This window comes from Rhinoderma darwinii, chromosome 2, assembly GCF_050947455.1.
Source record: "Rhinoderma darwinii isolate aRhiDar2 chromosome 2, aRhiDar2.hap1, whole genome shotgun sequence".
Taxonomy (NCBI): domain Eukaryota; kingdom Metazoa; phylum Chordata; class Amphibia; order Anura; family Rhinodermatidae; genus Rhinoderma; species Rhinoderma darwinii.
The window spans coordinates 230719495-230742384 of NC_134688.1; the positions used below are offsets into that span (position 1 = coordinate 230719495).

General features: G+C 40.7%; 2 pseudogenes; one reads left to right on the plus strand and one right to left on the minus strand.

The window, feature by feature from the left end:
* The first annotated feature begins 20046 nt into the window (after positions 1-20046).
* On the plus strand, positions 20047-20165 carry LOC142744069 (5S ribosomal RNA; annotated as a pseudogene).
* Positions 20166-20627: 462 nt separating this feature from the next.
* Positions 20628-20746, minus strand: LOC142745641 (5S ribosomal RNA; annotated as a pseudogene).
* Between the last annotated feature and the right edge of the window lie 2144 nt (positions 20747-22890).

Consider the following 22890-nt stretch of genomic DNA (forward strand, 5'->3'; position numbering starts at 1 on the left):
TATTATACTGTATGGGGCATTATGCTGTATGGGGTAGCTATGAGGGGCATTATGTTGTATTGGTGGCATTAAACTGTGGGGGCAGCTAAGGGGCACATTATACTGTGTGGAGGCAGCTATGGGGGCAGCTATGGACAGCATTATACTGTATGGGGCAGCTATAGGGGCATTATACTGTGTGGAGGCATTACACTGTGGGGCCAGCTATGTGTGGCAATATACTATGGGGGCATTATACTGTGGGGGCAGCTTTGGGTCATTATACTGTAGGGACAGCTATGGGGGCATTATACTGTGTGGGGACAGCTATGCAGGGCATTATACTGTGTGCGTGCAGCTATGGGGTCATTATACTGTGTGGGGGGGCAGCTATGGGGTCATTATACTGTGTGGGGGGCAGCTATGGGGGGCATTATAATGTGGGGCATCCATGGGGCCTATTGGGCAAGGTGGCTGGGCATAGGCGTGCGCAGGGAGTTGGTGGTGTTGGGGAGGAGTAAGGGGGCCCAAGCTGAATTCTTGCACCAGGGCCCATGAGCCTTTGGCTACGCCCCTGGTCATGTGTATCGGTACACCTGGTGCTGTATTTCACAGGTAGCTGCTCCGTTCCGAGCCACCGTTGGGTCATGTGATCTTCAGTCTGACTCCCTGTATCCTACTGCATCTGCTGTAGTGACTGGAAGTCACTGTCTCAATGCAAGTCTATGGGAGCCCTGATTTGAATCTCATGGACTTACATTGCGAGACTGACCTCCAGTTTCTACAGTAGATACTGTAGGATACAGGGAGTCAGACTGAAGATTATAGGACCCGGCGGCAGCCCAAAATGGATCGGCTACCCATGAAATACAGCACCTGGTAAGACAACAAACATGACTACATTGCAATACATCACATTTGCAAATGGAGGGGACGTTTTATTAAAAAAAAAACAAAAAAAAAAACAACCCAGAGTGCTGCTTTAAGTTATAATCACTTCTACTATTACGTATGAGGAGATTTTCATTCTTGTTCTGATTTAATTTTGATAAGACAAGTAATTGCCACTTGGTCATTGCGTACCATATTTAATGGCACATTTTCATCCAAATATGTTTAAGATATTATGTAATATTTGGAGTTTGGTAATCAGGAGCCGTATAAAAGAAGTCAAAGTAATCAGTAAATGGTAAAAAAAAAACAAGTTGCAAAGTCTGTAAAACTACAAAATAAAATATTCCATTACTTTTTTGAAGATGTAAAATATATCAGTAAAGTAAAAGTTTGCGTATATTGCATTTCCTGTGACAGGAAAGATACCAGTGTAAATGATCTTCATTAAAAGATAAACTTGTGGTATAATGTGACAAGATTCCAGACCTACTTCCTCTGACTCCACTTAATGATCCAACTTCCTCTTCACTTATCAGTGTCACTTACGTATGAGGGGACTTTCACATTTAAATATAGGTTCCTCCTACAGTCAAAATAAAAATATAGTCTCGACAATGGGATTATAATTAGTCAACACCTTCATAAAATCCCATTACAAACATCTCACACCTTGAGGAATAGTATAAAACCTGAAGAGAACATCACATAATGTATCCACAAAGACAAAGCCTTTCTAAGAGAACTCATCAGCCAAAGGCTTAAGAGAAATCAACATGAGAGTTGCCTGTCTGGCCGTGTTTGTAGTTCTGATATTGCAAGTCGCCTGTACAATCTGTAAGTATTTCTACAAGAAGAAGATGCAGCCCACTGTGGCCTTTTCATACTGTGTTTTTTTGTCTTTATGTTGTAGATGCGTGTATGTGTGTGCGTGTATATATATCTATATCTACATAGATATAGATATATATATCGCTATATACATATAGATATATATCTCTCTCTATATATATATATATATATATATATATATAGAGAGAGAGAGAGAGAGAGAGTGAGAGAAAGAGAGAGAGAAAGAGAGAGAGAGATATCTATATCTATTATAAAAGCTACGACACTGTGCCACATCCGGTATAAAATGGATCGTGCCAGACGGATCCATTCACTGATAATGGGGTCAGTCAAGGTTTCCAATATTTTGACTACAAGAGTAGAGCTTCATGGTTAGAGCTCTGTTCGGCGCCTCAGATGGCAGTTCTGTCAGCATACTCTTGCAGTCAATGGGATCCGGCCGACATAATTTGGATCCGTTTATACCGGATCTGGCACAGTGTCGTAGCTTTTATTATGAACGAATGTTACGATGCAGATGTGAAGAGAGCCTTTAGCTATGCAAACATTAATACATGTAAGCATATAATAAATGAGTTCCTACTCCGTACAGCGGAAGTGAACATAGATTAATAGCAGCAATGTTTGTCTAAGTGAGCTATAGTAGCCTATGGCGCACACGGGCCATTACACTAGATTCAATGCTTGGCACTCCAGGCTATGCCATGTCCGAAAAATATACATACACTCCAAGTACGTCAACCAATATTAAGTTAATTTGGCTTCTTAGTATATAGTTGTAACAGGTGTGCTGCTGTCTTCATACCGATATCAGGGCGACATGATGTGCGAACATGGTTTATAGTCCCCTTAGTCACTTCAGCAGCTTGTACAGCACCAGGATTGATTAAATTCTCAGTTCTGCATTCTGGTATTAAACTAAATATATTTATACGTAAAAAAAAAAAAAGACGAACTTCCTGTTAAGAGACGTGTTTGTCCAATTGAAAGCCAATGTGTCTCAAATATTTATTTTTTCTATACTGTTTACAGCAGTTTGTTTTAGCTTCACAAACGGACATGAGCAATACATTCATTATCTTCCACAGCCTGATCTATTAAAGTTTGTTGCTGTAAATCTTTTGTGGGTGATGTAAATCTTCAGCTAATTCTTTGCTGTTATTCAATCACTAGTTTAGTGTCTCCTTTGGTTTAGTACAATGGATACTGTATTTATATCTGCTTCTGGAAAAGCTGGGAGACAACCAATTGTGTCACTATTATAGTCCACACAGGTTTGTCAGCCAAAGTTTCCAGACATTAATGACAAATCTGTATACTTTACAATGGGCAATTACGCACTATATACATTGGGGAGCATAGAAAATGTCATTTGCCCAGGACTGTTACTTTTCACTACCTCCACATTCTTGTCAGATTTATGTTGCTTTTAACCTTAATTGTACTTTTCATTTGTACTTGTCATTTTTATTTCAGATTCTCAAAGCAAAATCTCAGCATGCTGTACATTTGGTTTAAACAGCCACCTGAAAAGTAAAAATATAAAAAGCTATAAAAGGACTAATGACACAGCCTGTCAACTCAAGGCATTTATGTAAGTATGACATCTAAGAATTTCATGGAACATGGCAATACCTCTGCTGGCAAGTCTGCCTGTAAATATGCATACATATATACACTACCGTTCAAAAGTTTGGGGTCACCCAGACAATTTTGTGTTTTCCATGAAAACTCCCACTTATATTTATCAAATGAGTTGCAAAATGACTAGAAAATATAGTCAGGACATTGACAAGGTTATAAAGCCTATAAGGTGTGGGGTACAATTAGCACAATAATGTAGCAGAAAGAGAATAACAACCTTTATTGAAAAAATCACAAAATTAAAAGATGAGTCATGCAAAGCATGAGAATAAAAACGTTCATCTGATACCAGAGATATGAGTACACAATGGGTGGGTTTACACATATAAATAGTGTTAGCGGCTATGTTAGAGCAGACAGACTATACAGATTAAATATAAGTCGATTATGTATATAGAGAAAGTATTGTAAAACGAAAGTATATATAAATAACATAGCTCACATAACAGTGCAAGCTTACTGGTAAGGTCTCTATTCAAATATATACTAACAGTCTGATGCCCAAAACCTTAAAAGTTTATCAGTACCACTCTAAGTGAGTATGGTCTTTAAACAAAGCTGCATAGAAAAACAGATGTAGCTAGTCACATACCCATAGTGATATCTCGGACAAGAGAGATCGTCAGACCCGACGCGCGTTTCGGCGGGATGCACCCCCGGACGAAGGCAATAGAATAGACTGTCGCGTTTCACATGAAAGCTCTCTTTTTCTAGCCATTTGGAGAGTTTAATTGAACCCACAAATGTAATGCTCCAGATTCTCAACTAGCTCAAAGGAAGGTGAGTTTTATAGCTCCTCTAAACAGCAAAACTGTTTACAGCGGTGCTAACATAATTGCACAAGGGTTTTCAAGTGTTTTCTAATCATCCATTAGCCTTCTAACACAGTTAGCAAACACAATGTACCATTAGAACACTGGAGTGATGGTTGCTGGAAATGGGCCTCTATACACCTATGTAGATATTGCATTAAAAACCAGACGTTTGCAGCTAGAATAGTCATTTAGCACATTAACAATGTATAGAGTGTATTTCTGATTAATTTAATGTTATCTTCATTGAAAAAAACTGTGCTTTTCTTTCAAAAATAAGGAAATTTATAAGTGACCCTAAACTTTTGAATGGTAGTATATATAAATATATATATATATAGATAGATAGATAGATAGATAGATAGATATACATATTTTGTGTGTGTATATATATATATATATATATATATATATATATATATATATATATATATATATATACACATCAACACATGCTAATAAGTGTCAAAATGTTCCACAGACTCAAGTATCCCAGAAAGAGGAGATAAAATGAGGTGTAGAGAGGGGGTAAATACCTCTCGTCTCTGATAATAATACATAGGATCATATTACTGCACAATTAATAGCAATACAAAATCAATACAAAATCTGTAGGTATTATTTACATTACTCGTGTCTTATGTGGCGCAGAGTCCTTTGGGCCCCTTCATGCACAAGGGCCCAGGCACAACTGCTACCTCTACATACCCTATAGCTTTACCCCTCATTGTTTCAACTTAACAGTTATCTCCGCTCCCAGCAATTAGAGCAGGGTGCCGGCTGTAATATACAGCTGACACCCGCAGCGTATGTAGGGGGCTCAGCCTATGAATCCGCTCCATACAACCACTGTCCCCCTACGACGTTCAAACACTGTTTGTGGTTGTAAAGGGGTTAAAGGTCATTGGCCTTCTGATAATGATCATGTTTCTAAAAAATGTCTCCATCTTCTCTTTTAGTGTGGAACGCAAGAAAGGCTCTCCAGTCTGTGCTGATGCAACATCCGAAAAAGTTATTTTAGCTATTAATGATTTTGACAAAAAAACCCTCTTAATGAAATTTAAAAAACAATGATATCTCCAAAATTCTGAAAACTCCACAGCAAAACAATAACTGTGGGGATGGAATTGTATCCTGCACTTCTGCCTCTGTGACTGCATATGTTGTTCTTATTTTTCCATTTGGGGAAAAAAAAGCTAAAATCTAAATGTGCACTTTTAAATGCATTATAGTAAGCTAGATTAATATAGCACAATAATAATGTTTATAGAGTATTTAAAACTTTTGTAATAGAAAATCAAGAAACAGCCATTTCTCCTAATGTGCCTAGTTTTGAAGCTAGTATTTCTTGTTTGTAGACTTTCATTTATATTGTCGATACTTTGGTTTTATTTTGCTCTCAATAAATTTTGTAAGTTAAGTCCACTGTTTACATAAGATTATCTTGTGATTTTTATTTGAAAATGTTGATTTTAGGGATGTTTACATCTGCGTTGGAGGCTGTGTTAGGGGCATCCGTCTCAGATCCGGCAGAAATTACCGGAAACAATAGCGCAGCATGCTGTACTGATAAATGGTGCCCAATCTTACCCGCTTTTGGACACTGCACATTTTGTGTCGCTATATTCTGAGAGACATGCTGTGTAGGGGCTTGGTTTTTGCGGGACGGGATGTAGTTTATATTGGTATTATTTTGCCACTTTTTTGATTACTTTTTATTCTATATTTTGGGACAGGTGGTGACCACAAAATAGCGATTCTGGCACCGGTTTTTTATTGTTTTTGCGGTGTTCACTGTGCGGGAAAACTAATATTATAGTTTTATAATTTGGGTCATTACAAACGCGGTGATACCAAAGATGTAGACTTTTTTTAATGTTTTCATTTTTTTTCTATAATAAAAGACTTATTATAGGAAAAAAAGCAGTTTTTGTTTTTGTAACATAACTTTAATTTAGCATTTTTGAAAATATTTTTTAACTTATTTTTTTATCCCTCTAGGGAACTTAAAGACCTGCAGCGCTGATCGCTGCTAGAATACTTTACAGAACCTACGCAGTATAATGTATTCTGTCAGTGTGACGTTGACAGTCACGCTGACAGAAAGCCTATCAGGACCAGCAGTAGGCTGGTCCACATAGACTTCCGCACATGGCAGATCCGGAGGCCATTTTCTGGCCTCTGCCATGCCAACCATTGGCACCCCCCCCCCCCACAACCCCCCCCCCCTGGTTTCACATCGTGGGTGGTGCCGATGTGCTACAAACCCCTTAAATACAGCAATTGCAATCGATCGCCGCATTTAAGAGGTTAATTGCCGAAAGCAGCGGCAATGGACTTCTGCCCGGCAAAACAGAGACCAGAGCAGACACCTTGCACTGTCAACTGCCGCTGCGGTGTTGCACAGTGCGGCGATTTACTTTTAAAGTGCAGACATAACTGCACGTCAAGGTGCACAAACTAACTGCTCGTCTGGATTTGCATTTACTTCAAGGTGGAAGGGGTTAAAGCATACTTGTCGTTTCTGGTAACTTTTCAGAATAATCTGTCATGTGTGTGTGTACATGATGAATAATATTTTATTTGGCCATTATATGACTTGTATATGGCATTTTATTTCTTAGCAGGTTTTCCTTCTGTAGACTCTCTCTCTAGTTCACAGTTTTCCAGAGCTAGTGGGTGGATCCTAACTGATATCATGTCTCCATACACAGAACACATAGGTATCATACAAAATCTCTACGTATTACATACACTACCGTTCAAAACTTTGGGGTCACCCAGACCATTTTGTGTTTTCCATGAAAACTCACACTTATATTTATCAAATGAGTTGCAAAATGACTAGAAAATATAGTCAAGACATTGACAAGGTTAGAAATAATGATTTTTATTTGAAATAATAATATTCTCCTTCAAACTTTGCTTTCGCCAAAGAATGCTCCATTTGCAGCAATTACTGCATTGCAGACCTTTGGCATTCTAGCTGTTAATTTGCTGAGGTAATCGGGAGAAATTTCACCCCATGCTTCCAGAAGCCCCTCCCACAAGTTGGATTGGCTTGATGGGCACTTCTTACGTAACATACGGTCAAGCCGCTCTCACAACAGATCTATGGGGTTGAGAACTGGTGACTGCGCTGGGCACTCCATTACAGATAGAATACCAGCTGCCTGCTTCTTCCCTAAATAGTTCTTGCATAATTTGGAGGTGTGCTTTGGGTCGTTGTCCTGTTGTAGGATGAAATAGGCTTTAATCAAGCGCTGTCCACAGGGTATGGCATGGCGTTGCAAAATGGAGTGATAGCCTTCCTTATTAAAAATTCCTTTTACCTTGTACAAATCTCCCACTTTACCAGCACCAAAGCAACCCCAGACCATCACATTACCTCCACCATGCTCGTCAGGCACTCTTCCAGCATCTTTTCAGTTGTTCTGCGTCTCACAAATGTTCTTCTGTGTGATCCAAACACCTCAAACTTCGATTCGTCTGTCCATAACACTTTTTTCCAATCTTCCTCTGTCCAATGTCTGTGTGCTTTTGCCCATATTAATCTTTTCCTTTTATTAGCCAGTCTCAGATATGGCTTTTTCTTTGCCACTCTGCCCTGAAGGCCAGCATCCCGGAGTCGCCTCTTCACTGTAGACGTTGACACTGGCGTTTTGCGGGTACTATTTAATGAAGCTGCCAGTTGAGGACCTGTGAGGCGTCTATTTCTCAAAATAGAGACTCTAATGTACTTGTCTTGTTGCTCAGTTGTGCAACGGGGCCTCCCACTTCTCTTTCTACTCTGGTTAGAGCCTGTTTGTGCTGTCCTCTGAAGGGAGTAGTACACACCGTTGTAGGAAATCTTCAGTTTCTTGGCAATTTCTCGCATGGAATAGCCTTCATTTCTAAGAACAAGAATAGACTGTCGAGTTTCACATGAAAGCTCTCTTTTTCTAGCCATTTTGAAAGTTTAAATCGAACCCAGAAATGTAATGCTCCAGAATCTCAACTAGCTCAAAGGAAGGTCAGTTTTATAGCTCCTCTAAACATCAAAACTGTTTACAGCGGTGCTAACATAATTGCACAAGGGTTTTCAAGTGTTTTCTAATCATCCATTAGCCTTCTAACACAGTTAGCAAACACAATGTACCATTAGAACACTGGAGTGATGGTTGCTGGAAATGGGCCTCTATACACCTATGTAGATATTGCATTAAAAACCAGACGTTTGCAGCTAGAATAGTCATTTAGCGCATTAACAATGTATAGAGTGTATTTCTGATTAATTTAATGTTATCTTCATTGAAAAAAACTGTGCTTTTCTTTCAAAAATAAGGAAATTTCTAAGTGACCCTAAACATTTGAACGGTAGTGTATATAGAAGCAGCAGCTGCATAGAGGACATTATACAGCTGTGAATCCAGCACTGGGGTGAAATATAACACTTAGGGTATGTTCACACGGCTTAGCAAAATCCGTCTGAAAATACGGAGCAGTTTTCAGGCGAAAATAGCTCCTGATTTTCAGACGTTTTTGTAGCCACTCGCGTTTTTCGCGACGTATTTTACGGCCGTTATTGGAGCTGTTTTTCAATGGAGTCTATGAAAAACGGCTCCAAATACATCCCAAGAAGTGACATGCACTTCTTTTTCGCGGGCGTCCTTTTACGCGCCGTATTTTGACAGCGACGCGTAAAATAACACCTTGTGGGAACAGAACCTCGTAAAACCCAATGAAAGAAATGGGCAGATGTTTGTAGGCGTAATGGAACCGTTTTTTCAGGCGTAATTTGAGCCGTAAAACGCCCGAATTACGTCTGAAAACAGTGCATGTGAACATACCCTTACTAGGAAGCTGCAGCAGCATCTGCATCTCTCTGCCTCCCACCCTGCTCCTGCTTCCAACCCTCTCCATAGACTTTTATGGAGAGCATGTAACCTGATCCCTGCGTGAGCTGAAAATCTGTCTCATCTTGTAAATTCAGAGTAGATGAATAAGTGGAGAAAGATGCATTTTTCTCTAATAAAATATATTGCTAATTTTCTTTCAATTTATGGTAAGTTTGTTCAAACGACATTGCCTATTTAAAATGATAGGTCCAATTTAAATTAGCCTTTGTGCTTCCTAAATGGTAAGCGGGCATTCAACCTACCACCACATGACTGCCAGGCACAGTGCGGTGGATAACGTATTTCCAAATCTTTCTACAGATCATAGCCAAACTGCAACCGCTGCCCTACTGTAAAGGGTTTGCCAGACACAGGTTCTGTGTCGACGCCTGGGGTTAATCAGCCTTCAGCAGCTCCAAGGTCTGCTAGAGTGACGCGATCTATTACCACTCAGGCTGCAGGCTGAAGAGAATGAGAACCTATCACAGCCTGGCCTGACGGTTCTAGCTCCCGCCCTTGGTCTATTTATACCCTCACTTGCAGCATGTTCCTTGCCTGTGATTGTCTGGTTTCCTGGCTCTGCGATTCCTGCTATTTACCTGATTGACCACTGTTACTTATTGTCCCTGCCTTGACTGACTATTCTCCTGCTCTGATTTTGCTACTACTTACTCTTCTGGTTTGACTCGGCTCGTTCACCACTGCCTGTTGCTCACTGTGTTTCCGTGGGCAACTGCCCCTACTTCCCCTTTGCTTCTGTGTGCCTTTGTCTTGTGTTGTCTGTCTTGCACTTATTGAGCGTAGGGACCGTCGCCCAGTTGTACGCTGTCACTTAGGACGGGCCGTACAAGTAGGTAGGGACTGAGTTGCTGGTAGATTAGGGCTCACCTGTCCGTCTCCCTACCCCGAGTCATTACACCTACACTACGTTTCATTTTACCGTTATATGAACATCTCTTTCTTTCTTTGGGCAAATGCCAGATAGGCCGCTGAACAGTGCTGCCACCCACATATTTCTTATTAATTATAGCAACAACCTGAAATATATTTACTAGGTGTCTGATCAAGCCTATTTGTAAGTGGCCCCCGGGGTGAGAGGTGTGTGTGGCTTAGCTATGCTGTAGGCGAGGCTTGGGTTATCAATGGGGGAACACAAAAAATCTTGTAAGTGTGACTGATTGGTATGTAGTGTGTATGTGTGGCAGCGTGATTGGCATGCTTGAGTGGCAAGTATCCTAGGTGTGAGAGGCGTGTGTGCAGCATGTGTCCTAGGTATGAGTGGTGCATGTGTGACATATGTTCTAGGAGTGAGTGCCATGTGTGCGGCATATGTTGTAGGTGTGAGTGTCACGCGTTCAGCATGTCCTGCATCTGAGTCACATCTGTGAAGCATGTGTCCTAGGTATGAGTTACCGTGTATATATGTAAGGTTTTGGAATCATACAATTATTTTGTTATAGCATATTGATATTTTAGATTTGTAAACTAGTTTCATTTGAATTTATTCTTTTTAACTATACGTTTATGACAAATTTTTCAAAAACAGATAGTAATGAAGCAAAGCACAATACGTCTGGCGCAAAAGATACTAAATAATTAGCATCTTGACTAAGTAATATGTTATATATCTTTCTTTTTTACACTTGTTTTACCTGTTTAATCACCTGAGTGGTTACAATGCCGAGACTATATTAATGAAGCTAATAAATGCACAGTATAGTCTTGAAAATTAGAGGCAAATAAACTCCACTTTTTGGAATACCAAAAAATATACAGATTAAAAAAAAAAAAGAATAAAAAAGCATGGACAAATTCATTACTCGAGGATGAGTTGGACAAGGTCGAGGGGGGTCCGCCAGACTGATTTGAGATCTTTATATGTCAGTATTAGGCTCTGTTCACACTTGAGTATTTTTGCGCTGATTTTGTCACGGAAACCGCGTCAGAATCAGCGCCAAAAAAATGGCCAAAATCGCCCTCTATTGATTTCAATGGGAGGCAAAGGCATTTCTTTTTCTGAGTAGCCTATGGCTGATCGCGGGGGAAAAAGCGGCATGTCATTTCTTGCCACGGTTCCGCCTCTGACCTGAGGCAGATTTTTTCTGCCTGCAAGTGCTCGGTGTGAACAGGGCCTTACTCATGATATTATAGAACCTATCCATAGGGTAGGTACATACATCATTTTACATAGACATATTCATTTTCCCCACGTAACACAACTGTGCTCCTTATAAATATTATACCAAAAAAGAGTGCATGGAGTCTTTAAGTCAAGATATAAAACATGTACTTTATTTGCCAAAATCTAAAAAATTATTATCACATGAACTATTTAAAAATGAAACACCACAGATGACAGACAAAAAGACCGCCAAAACATGAGACAATTCCTCATAAGAATTCACATAACCATTATGTATCAACATATTCATTGGTGTGCAGTATCATAAAGAAAGTGCATAGTGCAACATAATTGCTTGAACCATAGATGTATCTGTTTCTAAAGGTATGAGAAATGTTCTATTATCAGCCTCAATATAAGGGCAAATAGAGACCCCCCCCCCCCTACCACTATTCCATTTTTAGTAAAGTGCTAAGTGCAAACAATGAACAACCTGAACAGAGGTGGACTACTGACCCATGATGCTGTGTCTCAAGAAATGGCGACCTGGCCCGACGCGCGTTTCGGCTTCCGCCTTCGTCTGGGGGTGGCACTTGCTAGTCTCTACTTCCCATTTATCCTGTCTATTACCCAATTGAAAACTATTGTGCTCAACTGCGGAATATTACCTGAGAGTATCTCTGTCATTTCTCGGCGTCATGACCGCGATTATCCATGGCATCTCATCACATGATGTGGGCGTCATGTGACACGTGGAGTGCGTGCGTGATTGCATCATTGCAACGCATCATCATCACGTGTGTGTTATAGACGCCGACTCATAGTGAGATGCCATGGACTCCTGTGCATGCGCACTTGACACAGATTCGTACTTTAAGAAAAGAGGCTTCTCTACATGTCCATGTTAGAAGATAAATAACGTACTAGATAGTAATTAGCACATACAAATGGAACATGTATGCTGCTACAGAGATATGGAGAAAAATGGTATTATCACAAAATGTTGTAAAATATATTAGTTATATAACATTAATGTTAATATTTATATATTTTGACATGATACCTAAAACTGTGATCACATACACGATAATATCAGATTATTACAAAGTTCATATCTTTCAAACACATAGATAAACTTGTTTAAATACATGTACACAATAAAATATACACAAGAAAATGTATGTAATCATGTGTAAATACTACCAAATATAAAATAAAATATTTATTACAAAAAAGTAAAAAAACATATATATATATATAAAGAATAAAGAATATATATACAGCAAACAAGGATAATTACTTCCATAATACAAATTATATGTGGGAAAAATAAGGGAGTGAAAAATTATAAATAAATAAATAATTATATATTTATGTGTAGATATAATGATGCTATTCTACAGTTGGTGCATACTAGTGAAGCAATGTATATATGATAAAATCAATTTGTAGTCAGAACAAAATAATATTTATATGCGATGAATAAATACAATCTAAATATTCTGTGTTGATGTGTTACTATTAAAATTGTGCCTTGGGTCTTCGTGTGTATATATGTGTACATGTTTTACACGTAATCGTATGTATATATCTGTATATGTTTATAAGAATACATATCCTGCTAGCAATACTCATTTACATATAGGAAATAAAAGAGCATGGTAAACGGAGAACGTCTTATTGGTATCTTGTGTAGATCCATCAGGTGTTGTGGTATAAATACTTTTTATTGCAGTGTAGAACAATATCCTACATATCAAGGTAATTCACATCATCTGTAACTAAAACAATAGGAGGAGAAAAAAACATAAATTAAAATCATGGCATCATATTGGAATAATGCTTTATCCAGTTACAAAATGCCACAGCACATACTAATAGTCAGAGAAAAGAGGCATAACCGTAGGATTCATTTAATCCCCTGGGCTGCATAGTCCCCAACGTCCATATCCATTTGCTCTCGAGTCTTAGTAATTTTTTCATTAAATCACCCCCTCTCATATTCATTTCTATGTGATCTATTCCTTTTACTTGCAATAGTCTAGAATTGCAGTTGTGATGCAGCTTGAAGTGGCGGGAACACAGAAAAAGGCCATACTTACAAATGGACACAGCCAGGTTCTGTTTGTACATCAGGAACGTTCTGTTCCATTTAAGGAGTTAGGGACTCGCAAGTCTGGGGATCCTTGTCGTGGATTGCGAGCTTGCGTCCTTTTGGCCAAAATGATTACTAATACCCCAGGTATTTTTCATTACTACATATATTCGCTTCTCTTGGACACAGCCGGGTCTTTGATGCTGGGAGAGCATGGTGTGTTGTTGTTTGGCATAGCAAGCAGGTTAGCCCGCTCTATGAACTATCAAGGCGTCACAAATAGGCTTCTACCTGGCTATACACGTTGTGCCTCATGACGTACACACTATCCCTTCATGTTTCACACACTTGCACCTCATTATCCATTTATTTCTATTGAGCCACTTCACTCATTACTGCCCCCTATATTTCACTCATAGTATTACACTTGCACACACACTATTCATTTATTATTTCTTACTACACATCCCATGCACCACACACACCACTCCCCTCAAGACCAGTGGGAGTGGCTATTATTATTTAAAGCACCTGCTCATTCCTTCATCAGCGTTTCTGACCTGGCTGTGTCCATTTGTAAGTATGGCCTTTTTCTGTGTTTTCGTATATGTCCCCTTGTTTTTATCGGTTCTGTTCTTAAAGTGGCGGGGAATAGTTTTCAATTTTTCCACCTTGTCCGCATCATAAATTTATTTTGCGGCCTCGATATCGCGTACATGCTCCCGAACAAGAACCCGAAGTTCGCGTGTGGTTAATGCCACATAAATTTTGTCACAAGGGCATGAAGCATAATAAATTACACCCCGTGTGGCACAAGTAATGTGCCATACGATTTTAAATATTTTGTCCCTTTTTGAGTTATTGAATTCGACAGCACGCTCAATATTTGGACATGAGATACAGTCTCCACAGGGGGAGCAACCCCACTTTGGCCCTTTGGTTCCAAAATACTTTTTGCCTGGTGCTAATGGAGCATAAAAACTCTGTACCAGGAAGTCCTTAAGGTTCTTTGCCTGTCGGTATGTTACTGAGGTGAATTGTGGTAGAATCTTATTAAGTATTGGATCAGCTTTTAATATTGGCCAATATCTGTTCAACTGATATTTCATTTCATCCCAACGAGAATGGTATGAAGTAATAAACCTTACCTCGTTACTCTTAGTTGTTTTCACAACTGGTTTTAGGAGTATGTTTCTTTCAGCATTTTCTGCTCGCTTTTTGGCCTTCCTGATACATCGTCTACTGTATCCGCGATCAATGAATCTGTTTGTCAGGTCCATTGCTTGCTTTTGAAAATCTTCTTTTCTTGAGCAAGTGCGTTTCAGTCTAAGGAATTGGCCTGTTGGTATAGCTGCAATGGTCTGTCTTGGATGCGCGGAGGTGGCATGGTATTATGATATTATGTCTGTACAGTATATGGGGTTAATATTTATGCAGTATATGGAGGAATTATTTACATGTACAGTATATGGGGACATTATTTATATGTACAGAATATGAAGGTATTATTTATGTATGCAGTATATAAGGTAGTATTATGTATATGTACTGTATATGGTTGCATTACTTTTGTGTACAGTATTTAACAGCATTATCTGTGTATACAGTATTTTTTACACCATATAGGATTACTAAAATATAAATTTCTTCCACCTAATAATTAATTAATATCCCATTTATCTTTACTGCTCAAAATTAATTTATATTTTCTATCAAAGTAGCTATCATATAGAGTAGTAGTAGTAGTAGTAGTAGTAGTAGTAGTAGTAGTAGTAGTAGTAGTGGTGGTGGTGGTGGTGGTGGTGGTAGTACAAATGTATTTAAAAAATATTTATATTTTTAAGTATGGAGGCTAACTACAGGGGATGTCTGTGGTGGGACAACCCTTTTAAAGTTTCAAAGCGGAATTCAATTTTAAATTTTAGACAGGATGTCCAACATGAGAAAAACATGGCTGTTTTCTTCCAAAAACAGCGCCACACCTGGGGCACCAGCTCAGCTTCATTGAAGTGAATAAAGCTCCTTTGAGGCTGCAATACCATAGATAATAACCCATGGAGATATGCGGTTGCTGTTTTTGGAAGAAAGCAGCCATGTTTTTCTAATCTTGGACAACACCTTGAAAATCATTTCAAAGTTTAATTGTTATAAATAATTTTCACAGCTATGGTCAGATATAAGATTAGTCTACTTAGCTACTCCTTCATTATCCTTTTCTTTCTATAAGCATTTTATCTTAGTTTATTGTATATCAAGATGTATAAGAAGTGTCTGTTTATTTGTAGAAATACAAGGATACTAGGGCTTACACTGCACCACACAGGGCAATGATCAAGAATGAGTATTCGTACGAACGCTTGTTTGCCAGATCATTGACCCATGTAAAAGGGCCCTAAGGCCCTATTCACACGACAGGGTTTCCCGTTCAAAAAACGTCCGTCACATGGCCGCAGTAGGAACAATAGACCCCAAATGGGGCTATTCACACGAATTATTCAAATAGGGCTATTCACAAGACCCCCAAATGGGACATTCCCTATTTTCGGCCATTCTCCCGGGCACCATAGAAGTCTATGGGGCCGGGTAATACACGGCCATCACTGGAATGTGTTCCGAGTGACGGCCGTGTCTTCCGTCGCTCGCTCTCTTCTCCTTCTCACAGTGCGAAGTTCATGTGAGGAAAAGGTTATTTTTTTGCTCCCTGTAGAAGCGGAATCCCCAATCCCCGGCCACAGCTTCGGCAACGCTGGAGGCGGGGATTGGGGATTCCGTTGCAGTAGAAGTCCCTGACTTCACTGTCCATATATGGACACAATGACATCAGGGACTTCTGAAGCAGAATCAACGTCGCTGTGGCCGGTGTTTCCACTTCAGGAGAAGTCCCTGCCTTCACTGTCCATATATAGACATTGAAGTCAGGGACTTCTCCTGGAACGGTGGCGCTATCTACAGAAAGGTGGGGGGGTGCCATCTATTGGGGGGTGCTATGTAAATGGGTCCTGTGTAGAACTACCTACAGGGGGCTGTGTGGCATTACCTACGGGTGGCTGTGTGGCACTACCTAGGGGGGGCTGTGTGGCATTACCTACAGGGGGCTGTGTGGCAACGGAGACACGTCCCAGAATGGAAACGGAACGAATGCAAAACAAATGAAAAACGGCAGAGAAAAACTGACCAAAATGTCAGTTTTTATCTGCCAACACTCAGACCCTGTCGTGGGAATAGAGCCAAAATATACACGTCGCTATGAGCAACATTTGCATTCACCAATCGTGTTGCTGATAAGAATAATTTGATGGTAGGACGATCAATCAAGATCAACCACAATTTTGTTCACACTATTCAATTATTGCTACAATTGCTGGAAAACAAGAGGACTGTATAGATAGTTGATCATGTAAACAAGCCTTAGTTTGTCAGATATTGATTAAAAATATAGTAAATACATTTGGATCAAATCTGTCAAATAACTTACTTGGCCAATCTTTATACCCAACTTCTGCTCCAGACTTCATGATAAGAGACATGGTAAGCAGTGGCGTAACTAGAAAGTGCTGTGCACCAGAGCAGTTTCGAATGAATCCATGTAAAAGTCGCGGTAAACTTTTGATAATATACAACTCTTCAATTGTTGTTTCCCTTGTCTGTAATCGTTGATGCCCGATTCTTACCATCTACCATTGTCAACTTTTGCCTGATTTAGGACAATATGGCTTGTACAACTAAGTAATTACCATCTCTTCTTATTTTGGGCAACCACATCCTCAGTTTTGGTTGACAAACCTGGAGGGTACCACCCTTCAGTTGTTTATTTGTTGGTTCCAGGACCAACCGAATACAATGGCCCTAACCCAAGTCTTAGGAAACAAAGCGCTACTGTCAGGGTAGCTCCCTTCTCCCTGTTATTTCACACCGAATAACCACCTCTGTAAATTGGAATCTGAGGGCATGCGTGGAGAAAATATACCAGGAGACAAGTTGGTACAGATCCTCCCTCAATGAAGCAGGAAGTGAACTGAACTTTTTATTGAACAAAGAAACACAAAAAATCTTCCCTGTAGGAAGGTGGGATGTGCTTAAGCCAGGCGCGTAGCTAGGGGGGGGCAAGCGGGGCATCTGCCCCGGGCGCAGTTCGGAGGGGGGCGCCAGCGCCACCTCCTCCTGCACTATAATTGTACCTGTGTCGCAAGGACACAGGTACAATTAGAAGCAATGAATGACCGGGCACGTTCCGTGCCCGGCCATTCAGCGCCTCTCCACGAATGAAGCGACTGATACCTTTTGTACCAGTGACGCTTCCGTCGATGAAAGGCACTGACTGACTGGCAGGGAAAGTCATCCTGCCCAGCCAATCAGCGCCTTTCATAGACGCTGCGTTCAACCCCCTGGAGACCTGCGCAGAAAAGAGCAGGTCTCCATGGCTGCCGGATGGCGTGGGAGCGGGAATAAGGTGAGTTTTACATTTTTTTTTTTTTAATTGCAATAGAAGTGTGTGGCTGCATCTGCGGGGGGGGGGCGACTTTGTCTACACGGGGAACTTTATCTACGGGGGGTGTCTATCTACAGGGGAACTATATCTGCTGGGCTATATACAGGGGGACTATATCTACAGGGGGGCTATCTACAGGGGGACTATATCTACAGGGCTGGGCTATATACAGGGGGACTATATCTGCTGGGCTATATACAGGGGGACTATATCTACAGGGGGGCTATATACAGGGGGACTATATCTACAGGGGGGCTATATACTGGAGTGGGCTGTTTATAGAGCACCATATACAGGGGTGGGCTATATAGTATATAGCCCCCTGTAGATATAGCCCACCCCTGTATATGGTGCTCCATAGATAGCCCACACCAGTATATAGCCCCCCCTGTAGATCTAGTCACCCTGTATATTACCCAGCCCTGTAGATATAGCCCCCTGTAGATATATTCCCCCTGTAGATATAGCCCACCCCTGTATATAGCCCCCCTCTGTAGATATAGCCCCCCTGTGTATAGCCCACCCCTGTAGATATAGCCCCCCTGTGTTTAGCCCACCCCTGTATATAGTCCCCCTCTGTAGATATAGCCCACCCCTGTAGATATAGCCCAGCCCTGTAGATATAGCCCAGCCCTGTAGATATAGCCCAGCCCTGTAGATATAGCCCAGCCCTGTAGATATAGCCCAGCCCTGTAGATATGGTCCCCCTGTAGATAGATATAGTCCCCCTGTAGATATGGTCCCCCTGTAGATAGCCCACCCCTGTATATAGTCCCCATGTAGATATAGCCCACCCCTGTATATAGTATCCCACAAATAGCTCCCCCTATAGTGCTCCACAGAAAGCCCACCCCTGAATATAGCCCCCTTGTACATATGGTCCACCCCTGTATATAGTGCTCCACAGATAGCCCACCCTTGTATATAGTATATACAGGGGTGGGCTATCTGTGGAGCACTATATACAGGGGTGGACTATCTAGTGGAGCACTATATACAGGGGTGGACTATATGTACAAGGGGGGCTATATACAGGGGTGGGCTATCTGTGAAACACTATATACAGGGGTGGACTATATGTGGAGCACTATATACAGGGGTGGGCTATATCTACAGGGGGGCTACATACATGGTTGGGCTATCTGTAGAGCTCTATAAACAGGGGTGGGCTATATCTACAGGGGGCTATATACAGGGGTGGGCTATCTGTAGAGCACTATAGGGGGAGTTATTTGTGGGACACTATATACAGGGGTGGTCTATATGGGGGCACTATCCACAGGCGCTCTATGGCAGGCACTATCTACAGGGGGCACAGTGTGTGTGTGTGTGTGTGTGTGTGTGTGTGTGTGTGTGTGTGTGTGTGAGACACGGTGTATGGCGCTATTATAATTAGAGGTGCAGTGTATGGCGCTATTATATTTAGGGGCGTAGTGTATGGTATAATGAGAACTTTATCTTTATTTATAGGTGCAGAAATGTTGGAAAAGTGAGAAGCTGAAGACATGTGAGCGCCAAACTGCAGAAATGGACCGGGAGAATTCGTCATAGAGGTCTGGACCAAATGGAGAAAAAGAACTAGAATCTGAGACGTCACTGGTGAGTCACTTAATGTAAATGTTTATTCTGCCTCTAATCAGTAATGTAGTTACTATATGATCTGCAGCGAGATGATGGCTGGTATGATTATGATAGGATTTATTTTTTGTGAAACGGCATCTCCCAGCATATCCTTACCATTGTTCGGGCTATGCTGGGAGCTGTAGTTTTACGCCGTACAAACCTATACGGCAGGGGTTGCACTAAATTGAGCTATATTTGTGCTGGTGTTGTATATATGTACTGAGCTTGGTTCTGGGGCTGTATATATGTAATGAGCTTGGTTCTGGTGTTGTGTATAGAACCATATTGCTTGTGAAATGTACAAATAATTTTATGCTCGCGTTACATAAAAAGAAATGACACGTTGATTGGTAGAGAAAACAAACACGGCGAGGGGGAAGGAGATGTCGGGAAAGAGGTTGGGGGGGGGGCGCCAAACTGAATCTTTGCCCCGGGTGCTGGAGAACCTAGCTACGCCTCTGCTTAAGCGCCATTGGCTCCTCAGCTGTAAGTTCTTCTGTACACTCCTCTTGCATTCCAGGGGCGGTGTCTCCCTAGGCGTGTCCCTGATACATGCTCCATTTTGTTACATTCCAGTTCTTTGTGTAATATACTGATATATACACATATATGTGAGGATAATTGTAAAGGATCTGCCAGACACAGCTTCTGTGTCGACGCCCGTCAATGGCCATTCTAAGCTGATTGTGCCTGCTCTCATCAGATCGCAGTAGTTACACAGCTTAAGGCCTCACTAGTACCGGTGTGGGACACTGTCTGGGAATCCGTGGTGCTGTTGACCTTTGTAAAGTCCCTTTTATATGTGCATGGCATGATTTGAGTGAAAGTAACCGAATATAACAATATCTACATTTTTACTACAATTGTACTACAATTGTACGAACTGAAATTTATTTTCTGTACATATTCACGGCAGTGATACAGTAAAGTAATAACATGTTGGAGGACGCCATTTACATGTTGTAATTCAATAATCACTTTGTGTAAACAGGGTGAATGATCGAACCATAAATTATTTGAAATTAATCACATTCATGAAAGTGATTGATCTCATTTAAGTGATGTTCAATTACAACATGTAAATGGCGTCCTCCAACATGTTATTACTTTACTGTATCACTGCCATGAATATGTACAGAAAATCATTTTCAGTTCGTACAATTGTAGTAAAAATGTAGATATTGTTATATTCGGTTACTTTCACTCAAATCATGCCATGCACATATAAAAGGGACTTTACAAAGGTCAACAGCACCATGGATTCCCAGACAGTGTCCCACACCGGTACTAGTGAGGCCTTAAGCTGTGTAACTACTGCGATCTGATGAGAGCAGGCACAATCAGCTTAGAATGGCCATTGACGAGCGTCGACACAGAAGCTGTGTCTGGCAGATCCTTTACAATAATATTTTGCAAACAATATACATGGTAATGATCCCTGACAGTCCCCCCTAAAAATATTATTACTCTATCCCTGAGTCTTGCCTAGCAACCTACTACTGACCACTCGAACCAGGCGGGTAGGGGTTTTTGATTTCTTCACCAGCTTGAGACGAGCTACACCTTAAGAGTAACCCCCCCCCCCCCTTTGTACCTGGACTTCCAAGGTTTCGGAGTGGTCCTAACTTTCCCTATTCTCCTCAGGATACAGGATGGTTGTCTTGGTATAATCTACAAACCGCTGCTGGTTGTAATATATATAATTAATCCAGTCTACATTTTATTAATGGTAATAATTGTCGCACTGTCACTTACTGTCCTAAAGGGACTTTTACCCCTGCAGATATAACAGGTCATGGGCAGCATCTTCCCCAAACCTAAAGACACCCAGGAAACATAACCTCTGGGTTCTCATTGCTGCCATGTACTTCTTACATATGAGTGACAACAACCAGTGACCTTCACCTCACACCTCCACATAAAACTCCTCAGATTGTAACTTGCAGTGCCGCGGCATATTTACACACATTATAATTATAAACCTCAGACAATATAAACAATAGAGCCTCAACTAATAATATAATGCTATCACCAATCTCATGCTATCACCCTCAGGTTTTGGGTCCCATCAGTTCATTGCCAGTCCTGTACATCATCGTCCTCTTCTTCTCCTGTCTTCTGTGGAGTCAGACTGCACAGTGGTGTCCAGTGGGGGATTTATTATTATCCTCCATCTGGTCACTTACTTATTAAAACACTTGATACTGCTGACGGATTCACTCAGGTCTTTGGTCTTTACTTTGCTGATGTCATCAGGACTTGGTTTGGTCCTTCTCATCTGTCAGACACCGTCTCTTTTAGTATACGTCACCGGGCTGTACATAGCACCTCATGCTGTGAGCCTGGGGTGAGATCCCACGTAGACGGAGTAGTGGAGTTTTATTGTGACTACCACAAACCCTCCGCATCTGTCCTCTTCCTCCGGTAAGTTACTTGTCTGGGCGGCTGCTTAGAATTGTGACACTGCCGTCAGTTCATGACAAACACTTTGTACTGGTTCAGTGATGGAGTTCATCATATTAAAAGTCTTTTAGTTCATATTTACTGGCACTTGCCGGGGACCCAAACCTTGTCAATTGTTAAAATAAATACTAATCTGGTGATAACATCATCCGCATACACTATAAACGTTGTTCTAAGTACATACAGTAATAAGTAATACAGGGAGAATTTCTCCAGCTCACCTTGTAGAAGTTAGTCTGGTTATTTGTAATGGGTAATCCTGATGCACGGATCCTCGTGGTGGCTCACGAAAAAAGGTATGCTTAGAAGAAAAGGAAGGTTGGATCCAGCATTCGTAAAGATAAAAGGAATCTTTTTCCAAGTTTTAATTGTTCTTGTTTTAAAAAATAAGAGGTTCGATAGCATGTATAATATCTTGCAATGGTAGAAGTAATGGTAGGTAGCCTACGCGTTTCAGACGGTGTCTCCGTCCTTATTCATGGCTAGGATGGGGCATATGTGAGGTCATACACCATCAATACAAGTGGCATCAAGAGTGCCTTGGGTGCTACCGGTTTACCTTCCTTTATCCGTCCACATTCTGTCAAAATCTGGTTCTCACGCCTTCCGCTCCCAGTTGGACTCTTCCTGTGGAGAACAAGCTTTTTCATTGTATAATCAGTAATTGATTTTAATCAGATAAGTAACTTGAAGAAAAACATTAACAATGACAGATTTATGTTCAACGTTCACACGGGGCATTAACTAAAACTGATACCTACAAACTGATTCTTCTTCTCTTTATATATATCTATATATACACATGTACACTGCACAGAATTCTCTGCTCTAAAATTTTCCTTTCGCAACAAAAATATTTTCAAATGGGAATCTACTTGCACTGAGAAGTTATCATTTACACAAACATAATACTGACACCTCCAATAGTCCAATGCTGAGGCTGGTCCAGAACTTTACATAAAACTTAACCTCATTATTTAATATTCCCACAACCCTTTTTGAATATCGTTATTAAACAAACTAACTCTGGAATAACATCTGGA